The following is a 14,638-nucleotide window of genomic DNA, read 5'->3' on the forward strand; positions in this document are numbered from 1 at the left end:
CTTACTGTTGTGGATTAATCAATCAATACTTAGTGGTGGATATGAAAACTCTGATATGATATTTCAGCTTGTGAATTTTAACTTCTTTGATATGTAGTAGCATTAATGAGATAAGATACTTTTCTGAGGTTAAATGTCTTTTGCTCTTTACTCATTAACAAGAAAGCCACAGTAGTTACTAGGTAAGAATGACTGAAATTTGTATATTTCATCTTCAGGAAGTTACCCCAGCACAACCTGTTTCCATTAAACCTATTGGATTGTGGCCCTTAAACTATATTCTCTGGAGACTTAGATACCCTCAGTGAACTTGGAACTTTCATAGGTAGGAAAAGAAAAATCAATTTCTTGTCTAAACATTGCTGCCAGTGGAAAAAAGCAAAACGATTATCTTTTCACTAATGAAGTTAGTGGTGACAATAGGCAAGTAAGCAAGATAATAAAAAAAGGTGTTGTACTGTGTATTGGGCTACAGATTTCTAGAAAAGCAATTTAGAATGTTGAACCCTAAATTAAGACCAATCCTTCTTTGTAGAAATGGTGTGAGCATTGAAATAAAACCATGGCCCACATATGTGAGAAAATGATCAAAAGTGTCTCATTTCTTGTTTTTGGTATGAAATAGACTTTGCTATCTAGATTACATAGATAACTCTTCTGGTTGTCTTTACTATTTTAGGAATTCTTTATTATTGTACAGAGTGCTGGGGTTTGCTTAATCTTGTCTCCATTTTGCATTATATGCATTTACTTAGTAGCTGCATGGGACAATCTAATCTTTGGTAGACTACATCTTGGTTTCTGGTGGGCTTGAATAAGAAAGGAGAGGAATGTGTGGAGAATGCACTAGACTAGAGCATGTGGGCAAAACCCAGGCTGTGGGAGGATTAGTCACATAGCTTAAAGGAAAATTCTGTTGCAAAGATAATGGATCATTTGCTTCCTGAATGAGCCATTCAGAAGGAACCATTGCCAAGTCACTAAACTCTCCTGAATGAGATTTTCCAGAGATGCCCACTGGCTAGTACTGGTTAGTGTGGGAAATTTTGTTTAAATCAACCTTTTCAACCTTTACAACTTTTACTTATTAATGATTTAGAAAGATAATGTTAGCATCCTTTTTGATCTACAGAGGATATGTTTAAATAGAACATGATTCCTATTGTGAATGTGTTTCAGTTAAAACCAGATGTGCTGTATGAAAAGAAAATGCATGTGTGTGCACGTGTGTGCATGCACACACACACATGCACGTCAATTTTGGTTATACTTTTTAAAAGAACCAATCTTCCTATCTCTGAGTATATTTCTTAACTAGGGTATTTCTTAGTGTGGCTTTAAGAATTAATCTTCAATGTACTTTGTCACAAGCAGTAATCAGGCTTGAACTTTATACATTTATCACCTTTGGACTTCTGCCCTGCACGCAGTTTATGTGCAAGGTAAAACAAGACCCAGTGAAATTTCTTAATTGCAATGAGGTTGGGACAGGCGCGGTAGCTCACACCTGGAATCCCAGCACTTTGGGAGGCCGAGGCGAGTGGATCACGAAGTCAAGAGATCTAGACAATCCTGGCCAACATGGTGAAACTCTGTCTCTACTAAAAATACAAAAATTAGCTGGGTGTGGTGGCACACACCTGTAGTCCCAGCTACTCGGGAGGCTGAGGCAGGATAATTGCTTGAACCCGGGAGGTGGAGGTTGCAGTGAGCTGAGATGGCACCACTGTACTCCAGCCTGGCAATAGAGTGAGATCTGTCTCAAAAAAATTTAAAAAATATAAAATTAAATAAAATAAAATGAGGTTGAATTGCCACTCAGTGAACTCTGGCTTTCTAAAATAATATGTGTCACCTAGAATGTGACTATATAAACCTGTATGTCCTAATCAAGCTTTTGAAGCTGAATTAAGACAAATGTTTCTAATATTTTTGGCTTAAGTAACTATCAGAGATGATACCATGTGTTAATAGTGTGGTGGTAATTTTTAACTCAGAGTACTCAGTCCCCCTGGAGGTTATAGCGGGTACTACACTTCATCTCGGTTGTCTTTTTGAAGGTTGTACAGAATATTCACATGAACATTAATTATGGTTGCAGAACAAGCCAAAACCTCTGTTCTTTGACATTTTATGCATTGTGTGAAAATATACACTTTCGTGCATTTAATAGCAAAACGGACAATAATAGATTAGTTTCTTACAGAATACATGTGAGTCAAAACCTTGTAAATTTCTATTTTAAACTCTAACAGTAAGTGTGAGAGTTAAAAATTGTGTGCAGGGCTGCATAAATGTCTTCTTTTGAGAAGTGTCTATTCATATCCTTTGCCCAATTTTTAATGGGGTTGTTTGCTTGTTTCTCATAAATTCGTTTAAGTTCCTTGTAGACTCTGGTTATTAGACCTTTGTCAGAGATGGATAGATTGCAAAAATTTTCTCCCAGTGTATAGGTTGTCTGTTTGCTCTGATGATAGTTTCTTTTTCTGTGCAGAAACTCTTTAGTTTAATTAGATCTCATTTGTCAATTTTTGCTTTTGTTGCAATTGCTTTTTACTTTTTTTTTTTTTTTTTTGAGTTGGAGTCTTACTCTGTTGCCCAGGTTGGAGTGCAATGGCATGATCTAGGCTCACTGAAACCTCCGCCTCCCAGGTTCAAGCAATTCTGCCTCAGCCTCCCGAGTAGCTGGGATTACAGGCATGCGCCACCACACCTGGCTAATTTTTGTATTTTTTAGTAGAGACAGGGTTTTCCCATGTTGGCCAGTCTGATCTCAAACGCCTGACCTCAGGTGATCCACCTGCCTCGTCCTCCCAAAGTGCTGGGATTACAGGTGTGAGCCACCATGCCCGGCCGCTTTTGACATTTTCCTCATGAAATCTTTGCCCGTACCTATGTCCTGAATGGTATTGCCTAGACTTTCTTCTAGGGTTTTTATAGTTTTAGGTTTTACATTTAAGTCTTTAATCTGCCTTGAGTTAATTTTTGTATAAGGTGTAAGGAAGGGGTCCAGTTTCAATTTTCTGCATATGGCTAGCCAGTTCTACCAGCATCGTTTATTAAATAGGGAATCCTTTCTCCATTGCTTGTTTTTGTCACGTTTGTCAGAGATCCCATAGTTGTCGACGTGCAGTCTTATTTTCTGTGCTGTCCCATTGGTCTATGTGTCTGTATTTGATCATGTCCTTTGCAGGGACATGGACAGAGGTAGAAGCCATTATCCTCAGCAAACTAACACAGGAACAGAAAACTAAGCACTGCATGTTCTCACTTATAAGTGGGAGCTGAGCAATGAGAACACATGGACACAGGGAGGGGAACAACACACACTGGGGTCTGTGGTGAGGGGGGTGGTGGGTGGGAGAGCATTAGGAGAAATAGCTAATGCATGTGGGGCTTAATACCTAGGTGATGGGTTGATAGGTGCAGCAAACCACCATGGCACACATTTACCTATGTAACAAACATGTACATCCTGCACATGTACCCCAGAACTTAAAAGGAAAAAAATTGTTTGCACAGAATTAAGGTCCGGTCCCTGCTTCCCAGAGTACACACAGTCTGGTATGGGAGACACAGTTCACACATAAAACTGTAAAACCAGGACAGCCTGACACAAATAGAACTGACCAAAAGTACTGAGCAGCTTCTTCTTCCTAACTGGAAAGATCAGTGAAGGAGTTGGGAGTTGCAGTTTTGAGCTGGATTTTGAGTATTGGCAAAGACTATAGCAAAAGAAGAAGGAAGTAGATGGATGCTCCTTGGGCTAAGGTTTTATTTACATAGGCAGCTAGCCAAGGACACACACACACAGCATATGTGATGTGATGGGAGAGGGCAGAGGAATTCCTTAGGTATGGTTAGTGAGATTCAACCTGTCTTATTCCTCCCCTCTGCTGCTGCTTAGTGGAGGAAACAGCGGGAAGGAAAGGAAGCCTTAATCTTACCCCCTTGGTCCTCTCTTCTGGTTTACCTTCCCACTTGGTATTTTAGAATGGTAAGAACTTGTGGAGAATCAGACTAGGACAGAAGAACGGGGGTGAGTGGGCAAAAAGAGCTGCAGGATAGCACAGGGTACTCTTTAGCATGCCTTTTCTTTTTTCTCTTTATCAGTGTCTTCTCTGTTTCCAAAGCTTGGCAGAGTTCATCATAGGACGGAGGAAGGAAGAGATGGCTAAGGGAGTTTCTGTTTTTCTTTTTGTTTTTTGTTTTTAGACAGGGTTTTGCTCTTGTTGCCAAGGCTGGACTGCAATGGCATGATCTCAGCTCACTTCAACTTCTACCTCCCGGGTTCAAGCGATTCTCCTGCCTCAGCCTCCTAAGTAGCTGGGATTATAGGCGCCTGCCACCATGCCCAGCTAATTTTTTGTATTTTTAGTAGAGATGGGGTTTCACCGTGTTGGCCAAGCTGGTCTCGCTCTCCTGACCTCAGGTGATTCACCCACCTTGGCCTCCCAAAGTGCTGGGATTACAGGTGTGAGCCACTGCGCCTGGCCTGCTAGGGGAGTTTCTATAGCTGACAATTCATATTCCATCTGCCTATAATTGAATGAAATTAAAGAGCATAGACTGAGTAGTGTGTGCAGAAAATAAAAATGCTGAGCATACAAAAAGAATTCTGATGGACCTTAGCCTTAGTATTCAAGGTCATCATCATAATCAACAATTAAATTTTACTCAGGACTTACAAGGTACACGGAATTGTCTTACAACACGGTAGAATTTTTTAAAAAATTTTATTTAAAAAGTGGAAGGGGAGTTAGAACAAAAACTTTTGCAGAAAGATGGTACTTAAGGGGGCAATCATGGCATTGGATGCTGGCTGAACATAAATCTTTTGCAGTTTCAGTAAGTTGTAGTCTTAGAATATGTATGTATGTATACACGTGCTTGTGTGTGCATTTTTCCTGTTCTCAATAAGTAAAAAAAAAAAAAAAAAGGAAAACTAAAACAGAGTGAAAGGATAGGCTTGAAAAAGAAGTCAAACCCAGGGAGTGATTTTTAAAGCTGGCTTGTGAATAAAGGAGCCTGCTAGAGAGGTTTATGGCTGGAAGGAAAAAAACGTCTGTCATGTTTCAGGATCAGAGAGTAACTTCTACTTTGGATTACTTGTCACATTTTTCTCTTATCTTATGATGGATTTATTTATTCTCCTGTAAAAATACTGTGTTTTAGTCCATTTGTGTTGTCATAAAGGAATACCTGAGGGTGGGTAATTTGTAAAGAAAAGAGGTTTATTTGGCTCATGGTTCTGCAGGCTGTACAAGAAGCACGGTGCTAGCATCTGCTTCTGGTGAGGGCCTCAGGCTGCTTCCATTCGTGGCAGAAGGTGAAGGGGAGCTGTTATGCAGAGATCACATGGTGACAGAGGATGCAAGAGAGAGAGAGAAAAGGAGTCCCAGGTTCTTTTTCAGCAATCAGTTCTTGTGGGATATAAAAGTGAGAATTCACCCCTCAGAATGGCACCAAGCTATTCATGTGGGATCCGCTCCTGTGACCCAGACACCTCCCACCAGGCCTCACCTTCACCACTGGGGATCACATTTCAACATGAGACTTGGTGAGGCCAAACTATATCCAAGCCATAGCATACTGTTTCTTTGCTTTCTGAGAAATTATGTCAAGTTAAAAACTATATTCTTTGTATGTATAGAGTCCATTCTTCTTGCTAGAGGATGGTTCTAGGAGTTTGGCCACAGTTCTCTTCTTCTACGGCAAATTAGAGACTGTTCATGCGTTTTCGTCAGGGCACTAGAGATTGTACATCTATGTGCATGTGTGATGAAACCACTTCATACTTACTATTTTTAAAAACTCTATTGGGCTGGGCATGGTGGCTCAGCCTGTAATCCCAGCACTTTGGGAGGCCAAGGCAGGCAGATCATCTGAGGTCAGGAGTTCGAGACCAGCCTGGCCAACATGGTGAAACTCCATCTCTACTAAAAATTAAAAAAAATTAGCTGGGCATGATGGTGTGTGCCTGTAATCCCAGCTACTCAGGAGGCTGAGGCAGGAGAATCACTTGAACCCAGGAGGCAGAGGTTACAGTGAGCCAAGATCACGCCATTTTGCTCCACCCTGGGCATTGCAGCGAGACTCTGTCTCAAAACAAAACAAAACAAAAAACAAACAAAAAAGCGCTGTTGAGGTTTATATTTAATTGGAGGGCTAAATGTGGTCCTGGAAAATATATTTTGTCCCCTTTTAGGAAATATTTGCTATATCACTTGAGAGTTTTCATAATCCAAGCTCTGGGTAAGATGTAAATTATGAATGTTACTGATTACTGAGAAGGTCAGTGGTTACGTCTTTGAGGTTACATAAAACTGAACAAAGGAGATAAAAAGCTGAGGCACGTACCCATATGAACTTCCTCTTCAAAAGACAAATTGGGAGGGATTTTCTGATTGGCCATAGGCAGTCCCCGTGAGAGGCTCACCGAAGTTCTGTAAAGATGTACTATATGACTGTAATCTCTCTTTTTCAGGTTCTGCCACTTGCTGGGAAAACAGCAACAGAAGAATATTAAGGAGCCACCCCTGTAATTTACCCAGATAGCCCCAGCAAGGTCAAAGACATATTGTGCCCCAAGGAGAAAAGCTGCAGGCATCTGAGGATAAATCACTGTGAAACAGCCTTGACCATAAAGCTGACTTGGAAGACTTTGACTCCAAGGTGCAAGGTGAGTTAGAAGAACACAAGCTTAAAACCAAAAGCAGGGTTAGGTTAGGCAGCGCTTAATAATACCAAAAGATTAGTGAGACACCACAAAGTCACAGGAAGGTGTTTCTTTATATCTCTTATTTGTATGTCAGATCTTAAAATAATATGTCATAATCCTCATAATAAAAAGTTCTGTTTTAAGGATAGGAAGTAGAAAAATGTGAAAATATTTGGTAACCATTTTCTGTTTTCTGTATGTAGTCTGGCATCATGTGGAAATATGATACTGCTTTTCCCTTCTTGAGCAATGAACATGCAGACCTGAACCTTAAAATAGCCAAAATGTTTTCCTTGCTTTCTTTATACATATATCCACAAACCCACATTTGACTACAAGTACACATTCTTAAAATGCATCCAGTTTTTGTAATCTTCCATAGTAAACAATGAGACAGTCAACTTTTCTTTTTGCTCATGAGACTGAAATGGCTAATGTGGTACTAGCAATACTTTCTGTGGTCTCCTTGTCATCCTTGATATTTGCAGTTATTATTTTAGAGCCCCTTGATATATACTATTTGGTATCTTAGGCCTACTGAGTTTGTGGTCGTCACCACTTAGCTGCACCCTCCCAGTTATCCAAAGCTTTCTATTTCTTCAAGGTCAGCCATCTCCAGGGTGGAAGTTTGTGGCATTAATCATCTTCGGGAGCTTTTTACAAGCTGCACATCCTCTGCTCAAACCTTATTTGCCATCATGGGCACAGGGATGGCGGTGGTAGTGGTGATGATAATTCAGACATATATGATTTGAGGAAAGTTTCTTTTGTATCCTGATGCCACTCCCACCCTTTCCTAGTGTGGACTGGTTCCTCTTGGTAGAGCAGAAACCAAGGCTCAGTAATTTAGTGTAATCATTGTTATATGAGAACCTTTCTGTTTATTACTGCATTGTTTAAAAGTGCATTTTAGATTAGAGCTTGCAAAGAAGTAGCCTATAGGCCAAAGTTTTTACTAACATTTTTTAACCTGTAAAAATTTTTTTATAAGAAAATTAATTGCCAACATTTGAAAATCTGGAAACTTCACATAAAAATCAGATAGATCAGATATCTGGTTTCTCTTGGAAGATTGAAAATCTGGTCTTGTTACTATCCCAGTGACTGTATTTTGCTAGTATTTTGCATTCCCTAAATATTTAACCAAACCAATCTTACAGATTATGGCACCTGCCTGGGACATGTAGGCTTTTGAGTTCAAGAGTCCTGCTTTAAGCATCAATTTATTCTGCTCTCTGTATATGAAGTCACTTCTATGTACTTTAACATAACATTCTATTAATATTTATCCTCTGCCATTATTTTAGCATGTATTATTTTATATAAAATATATGAGCTTTGAGAAGCTGACACTTGCCAGCCAGGCTTACCTATGAAGTAAGAAGACTTTTCAAAGATAAGATGTTTCAGGCCATGGGCTTAAGGAGATCTAATTTTCATAGTGATGTGCTCTGCATCATTTTTTCCAGATGTGGAGGGTGTCATCTCAGGGTCTGGTTTTTCATGACCTAAGAGTTCAGTTGCCTGATCTGACTGTTTTGGTTCCAGGGAGGTAAACTGATTCACCAAGTAGCCTTCTTTTTGAATGACCCTTGTAGGGATTTAGAGTCCATTTTCTAGGCCCTCACTCATCTGGACACCAGGGCGACTCAGAGAGCAGTAATGCTATGCCCTCTATATGTGCAGAACTTTTAGCATTGAGAAATCTTGCCATCAGAGTTAGACATACCTCCATCACAGTGAGTTGTAGTTACTCACAAACTTGTCTTTCCTCGTCTTTGATTGCTATATATTGTTGCTAAATGAAATTCATTCAGTAATGTTTCTGTCAATTTGATATTGAACCAAATGTTTATATGGTAATAAAATACTTTAACCATGGAAGCATTTCAAATCATAGGGTCCTTATGGGCATAGCATTTCTGTGCCTGCATTAGCTAAACTCAACGTGGGGAAACTGACATACTCCTAAAACGGTAGTTCTTCTTTTTTTAAAAAAAAAAATTATTTTACTAAAAAATAAGATTTACAGATATTTTCCCATAATGCATTTAGAGTCCAACTGGTAATGCCTGTTACTTAAGCAGATTTTAGGCCACAGGGTATCCGTTTTTCCCCCCTAGATACATCAGACACATTGTAAATCTCTTCTTGATTGGTATCCATTTTTAAATGTTGAGGCACATAGGAAAGAAGGCCAATGGGTGGGATTTTTATTTTGAGTATCTTAGTGTCCTTCTGCCTGCATTACTTTGCTCCATCTCATAGATTCTGTTAGATCGGCATTGCCTAGGATCTCGCAATACTTGACCACATGCAGAGGTGAAATCGTGCATGAGTCCCTTTGAGTATCACATTTGAGTTCATGGAAATAAAGTATCTGAAAATTTGTTTCCACACATTTGCTGAGTTGTGACTTGACTATAGGAGAAGGAAACTAAACTCTTTTTTGAAGGGGAAATTCAGGTGATTGATACCTCATTTTCTACATGAATTTTGTTTGCTAGATTCATAGAGCCTATCTCCCCCCATCTAACCCCCTCAAAAATAAGAAAGAAATTTGTTTGCTTTTATTTCTTTGGTCACAGAAATTAAAGAGTGTGTGTGCATGTACACTCAGAAATGCTTTCAGAAAACCTCCTTATCCTGTTTTCTTGGAGTTCCTATTATCAGCTCCACATTCCATTTCCTTTAACTCCCTGAGGAAGTGACAACCAAGACTGAAAAAATGGGGAAATCGGGGAAAAACTGTAGGGAGGGCTTAGGAGCCATTGTTGACATATAAAACAGGTTGAATTTTTTTTTTTTTTAAGTAAAACTAACCAGTGAGCAAAAATAACATGGTTAGGTAAAAACTGGAAGAGGAGAAAGAGTATTCAACCCTGACATGGTGAGGAAGCTGCCATTGGCTCCCTTTTATCATTTTTGGGTCATGAGACTTCCCCCTGGAGTAGTGGAAATGGAGAGAATAGCAAGCAGGAATTGGCAGTGCAGACACCATTTCACCTGCCCTGTTTCTTCCTGTCCTGTGCTTTCCCTCAGGTTGAAGGGGGTCTCTTCTGCTCAAGGAGCACCTAATCTGAAGAGCTGAGGGACCCAGAGGAAGTAGCAGGCCAGTAGCCACCTCCTCTCTCCAGGGAAAAGGAGTGAGACCCTAAAACTTCTTTCTTGCCTGTTGAAAAGAATGGGAACAAAGGAGGGACAAGAGAAGATTCTTTGTCCAGAGAGAAGGGCTGTGCCCCAGGCCAGCTCTCGCCTGTGCATTGTCCTTCACAATCTGTTTGGTGAGGTTTTAGAAAAATGAGTCGCCCAAACACCTGAAAGATTTAGACCACTTCTGAAAAATAAATTGTACCTTGAATACATATCCAGTAAAAGTATGTATAACTGTATAAGTAACTAAGTGGGGAAAAAAAAGGAGTATCCTCTTCATATGAAGGTTTTCATATATAAATAGTAGGGAAAAGAGACTTTTTTTTTATTTTTAATTTTTTGAGAGGTAGTTTCGCTCTTGTTGTCTAGGCTGGACTGCAATGGCGCGATCTCAGCTCACTGCAACCTCTGCCTCCTGAGTTCATGTGATTCTCCTGCCTCGGCCTCCCAAGTAGTTGGGATTACAGGCGCCCGCCACCACGCCCAGCTAATTTTTTATATTTTCAGTAGACATGGGGTTTCACCATGTTGGCCAGGCTGGTCTTGAACTCCTGACCTCAAGTGATCCACCCGCCTTGGCCTCCTGAAGTGCTGGGTTTACAGGCGTGAGCCACCATGCCCGGCCAGGGACGTTTTTTCTTTATTAAGACTTTTTTCTTCTGTTGATTTTTGTTTTGTTTTCTTTTTCTTTTTTTCTTTCTTTTTTTTTTTTTTTTTTGAGACAGAGTCTCGCTCTGTCACCTAGGCTGGAGTACAATGGTGCAATATTGGCTCACTGCAACCTCTGCCTTCTGGGCTCAAGCGATTCTCCTGCCTCAGCCTCCCGAGTAGCTGGGACTACAGATGCATGCCACCACACCCAGCTAATTTTTGTATTTTTAGTAGAGATGGGGTTTCACCATATTGGCCAGGCTGGTCTCAAAGTCGTGACCTCGTGATCCACCCGCCTCGGCCTCCCAGAGTGCTGGGATTACAGGCGTGAGCTACTGTGCCCAGACAGTTTTTGTTTTCTATATTTTAAAAATACATTTCATTTGAAAAAATTTCAAACTTACACTTTTATGTAAGAATAGCATAATGAACAACCATATGCACACACTCAGATTCATCTATCTCCTTCTCCATTTATCAGAAGTCATTAGAAGTAGACATCATGTCATATCCACCCCTGCACTTTCCAGTAGGCATATTTTAATATGCACATTTTCCTACAGAACCATATTGCCATGTCACACCTAACAATGTGAATGATACTTCTTTGGTGTCATTTACTACTCATTCCATATTCAAATTTCCCTGATTGTCTCAAAATTCTCTTTCAATAGTTGGTTTATTTGAACCAGATCTGAAGAAGTGCATACATTTCATTTGGCTATTGAGTCTCATAAAACTCTTATCTAGAATATTCCCTTTCTTTTCTCAAGTAATTCACTTGTTGAAATTAAGCTACTTTGGGAATAGAACTTTCCACATACTGGGTTTGTCTGATTGTTGTTACTTAACTTTTTTCTCTATTACTCAAATTTACTAGAACTTGGAAGTTAGATCAAGATGCTTGATTGGATTCAGATTTAACTATTCTGGCAAGAATTCTGCTTCCTTTTGCTGTGTACTTTACGTAGTGCCACCTCAGGAGGCACATATGGTCTGGTTACCCCACTTTTAGTGATGCTGTCATTGGACCGTGTTTCGGGGAAGAACATCGTGATCCTCCTATTCTAAAGTTCCCCCATCCGTTTTTTTCACTTCATGATTTTGTCAGCCAATAATTATTGCCTGAATATATTATGTCATTAGGGGTTATAAAAATGGTGACCCCCACCCCATCCTATTATTATTCCTTCTACATTTGTTAGCTGTCATTCTTTTATAAAGAACTTCCATCATCAACTAGTATTTGGTGGCCCTGAAATACAGTTCATATAGGAAGGGCAGGGTGAGTGCTTAATATTTCCCTAGTAATTGACAATATCAGAGTTAGTGCTATAGTTTCTTCAAAAGGTGATATTTCTGCTTTTTAGTGAGAAACTTCCCTTTTTTCTTCAGAATCATTGTAAATTCATGGATTTAAAAAAATATTTGTTATGTTTCACACACTTAATTATAGTGTTTTCTTTTTCATTTTGATGCTCAAACAAAACCTTCTTTATTCATTGTGAGCCCTTTCAACCTGGCTCCTGTGTATATGTATAGAGAAGAGAACCTATCATATGTGAATCACAGGGAATTTGCACATACTGGACACACCTATATAATCAGCACCCAGACCAAGATACAGAACATCCCCAAACCATCCCTGGTCCTATCAATTTCTTTGACTCTACTTTTTGATACAACAGGTTGCCCCAAATTCTTTTTGTGCATTCCATACCTTAGTTTAAGAATCAGCCATTCCAAGCAGCCTGGTTCTTTTTAATAGGAAACAGAATTTAGAAACTATAGTTGGGCACTAGAGGTGCTCATTCCCATGGATTGTCAGTGTTTCCATGCCTTTTCAGGAAACAAGGTAGAAAATACATATGTCCAAAAAGAAAAAAAAAAGATGAGTTCATGCTGATTTTCCTGAGTTAACTTTATGGAGTCTTAATTTTTTAATTTTATGTTTGTATCTTTTTTCTTTTACATTGAAACCATTGGTTCAAAACAGCATTATAAATGTATTTATATCCTTTGAGCACACAAAATAGTTTCAAATTAATAATTTCAGCATGACAACTACTAATTATTGTTATATTTTTATGTAGAGAAAATCTCACAGAATAAAGAGTTAACAATGAGGTTTTTTATTTTACCTTTTATTATCACTATTATTTTTAGTCATTCAAAATTTCTGTATGAAGACAGAAGATGAATTTTTTCTCCCTAACTCCATTTTTAGTATTAATGTTCATATGTTTCTTGGCAGTGATATTCAGTCTATTAAATCTTTAGTTCACCAGATTATCTGAGTTATTTGCAACTCACTGCATCATACACAGGTGTTCCAGGAGTGACAGTGGGATGATTGTACTCTTTGGATGGTAGATCAGTGTGTGCCATACCGAATGCCTTTGTTAGTGTCCACTATTCATCATCATGCAGGTCCAGAAACAAAGGAAAGACAAACACTCTAAATAAAGCAGTGAGACTGAAGGTGTTCCAGTGGTTTTATTTTATTGCTTCTTCTTTTTATTGCTTCCTTTTATTTGATAAATGGATACTTATGGTACTTGTTTTGGAATGGTTTTCTTTTCTTTGGTTTGTCAAGTGACCAAGTGCTTTGTTTTCTGGACACATTTTGTTATATCTGACCCTTGGAGAATGTTAGTGTTCATAGAAAATATAGGAACAGATATTATAGGAACAGAAAATATAGGAACAGTCTCTTCCTTCCTTCCTTCCTTCCTTCCTTCCTTCCTTCCTTCCTTCCTCCCTCCCTCCCTCCCTTCTTTCCTTCCTTCCTCCCTTTTTCCTTTCCTCCTTCCCTGTTTTCCTTCCTGCCTTCCATCCATCCATCCATCCATCCATCCATCCATCCATCCATCCATCCTTGATGTCTTTTTCCTACAACGAGTTAATTCCTTGAACCTGAATCTCAGAGATAGGCAATGGAAGGGAAGATGGAGATCTAGACCATTCCCCTTTTTGTCTTTTAAACTTCCATTTTTGACTTTTATTTTAGGTTCAGGGGTACATATACAGGTTTTTTATATAGGTAAACTCATGTCATGGGGGTTTGTTGTACAGATTATTTCATCACCCAGATTAAGCCTAGTACCCCTTAGTCATTTTTTCTGATCCTCTCCTTCCTCCTCCCATCCCCCACACTCTAGTAAACTTTTTTTTTTCCCAAAACTCAATGATTGGTACAGGACCTTCCAGTAAACTTTTAACCTGTCTTCTCAAAATATCTTGTTCCCAAACGACCATAAAATTGAAATCCAACATTTGTGAATTATTTTTCAAATATGTTTTACATACAGAAGAATGATTAATATTTTAGTAAGTCTATCTTTGATAGTAATTTAAAATTTTACTTTATTCACTTTGCGTATCAAATGATTAATGCCAGGAACTACTGTTGCAGTGAACCAACAACACAAATCTCCTTTGAAAGGTTTGGCTTTCCAAGCAACAATTCTAAACTTTGCTCCTGGAAGAAATGACCACAAAGATGAAGGAAAAACACACATGCTCCCCAAAACTTCAACTGTGTATGGCTGGTGCTAGTTATTTAAAGGGTTAACGTTTTAGAACTAAGAGTCATCTAAATGGATGTCTTTTATCATGTGTCTTACATCATCCCCGCGACATCTCAAGTGTTTGGTCATTCAGACAGGCTTTAATTCATCCATCCATCCATTCATTCAGCCAGCAAAGTCTATTGAGTGTCCACTCAGTATCCTCCAGGCACTGTTATGGGCCCTGGGGTTATAACAAGGAGAGCAGGAAACAAGACAGATGAGGTCTCTGGAGATAGACAGTAAGCCAGTACACAGATAATATAAATACTGAGTGAGCTAAGAGCTATGAAGGAAATGAAAAGAGTATTGTTCTAGAAAGTGACAAGGTGTGTGCCTATTCTGAGGTAACAATTGATCTGAGAACTGCAGGTGATTTGCTGACTTTTTCATGTTTAGAATACTAAATTTGAAAGTACTGTAGAGTTTATTTAAACAATAACTGCAGTTTTGGCATTTGAATTTATTTTCAAATGTCTATTTTTTTTCAGCTGGCACTGTAAGTAGTTAAAGTTTCAGATGAAAATGTCTTGTTTTGTCAGCT

At 39.0% G+C, this 14,638-nt stretch overlaps 1 protein-coding gene across 4 annotated transcripts in view; it reads left to right on the forward strand.

The window, feature by feature from the left end:
* Nucleotides 1-14,638, forward strand: part of OSBPL6 (oxysterol binding protein like 6) — a 209,065-nt gene that overhangs the window by 90,276 nt on the left and 104,151 nt on the right. For all 4 annotated transcript variants that reach the window (XM_030802339.1, XM_030802340.1, XM_030802341.1 and 1 more), the window contains exon 2: nt 6,488-6,682. The gene's annotated coding sequence lies outside the window, so the exon portion shown is untranslated. The remainder of the gene's footprint in view (nt 1-6,487; nt 6,683-14,638) is intronic.

The sequence above is a fragment of the Nomascus leucogenys genome, chromosome 22a (assembly GCF_006542625.1).
Source record: "Nomascus leucogenys isolate Asia chromosome 22a, Asia_NLE_v1, whole genome shotgun sequence".
In the NCBI taxonomy this organism is placed as follows: domain Eukaryota; kingdom Metazoa; phylum Chordata; class Mammalia; order Primates; family Hylobatidae; genus Nomascus; species Nomascus leucogenys.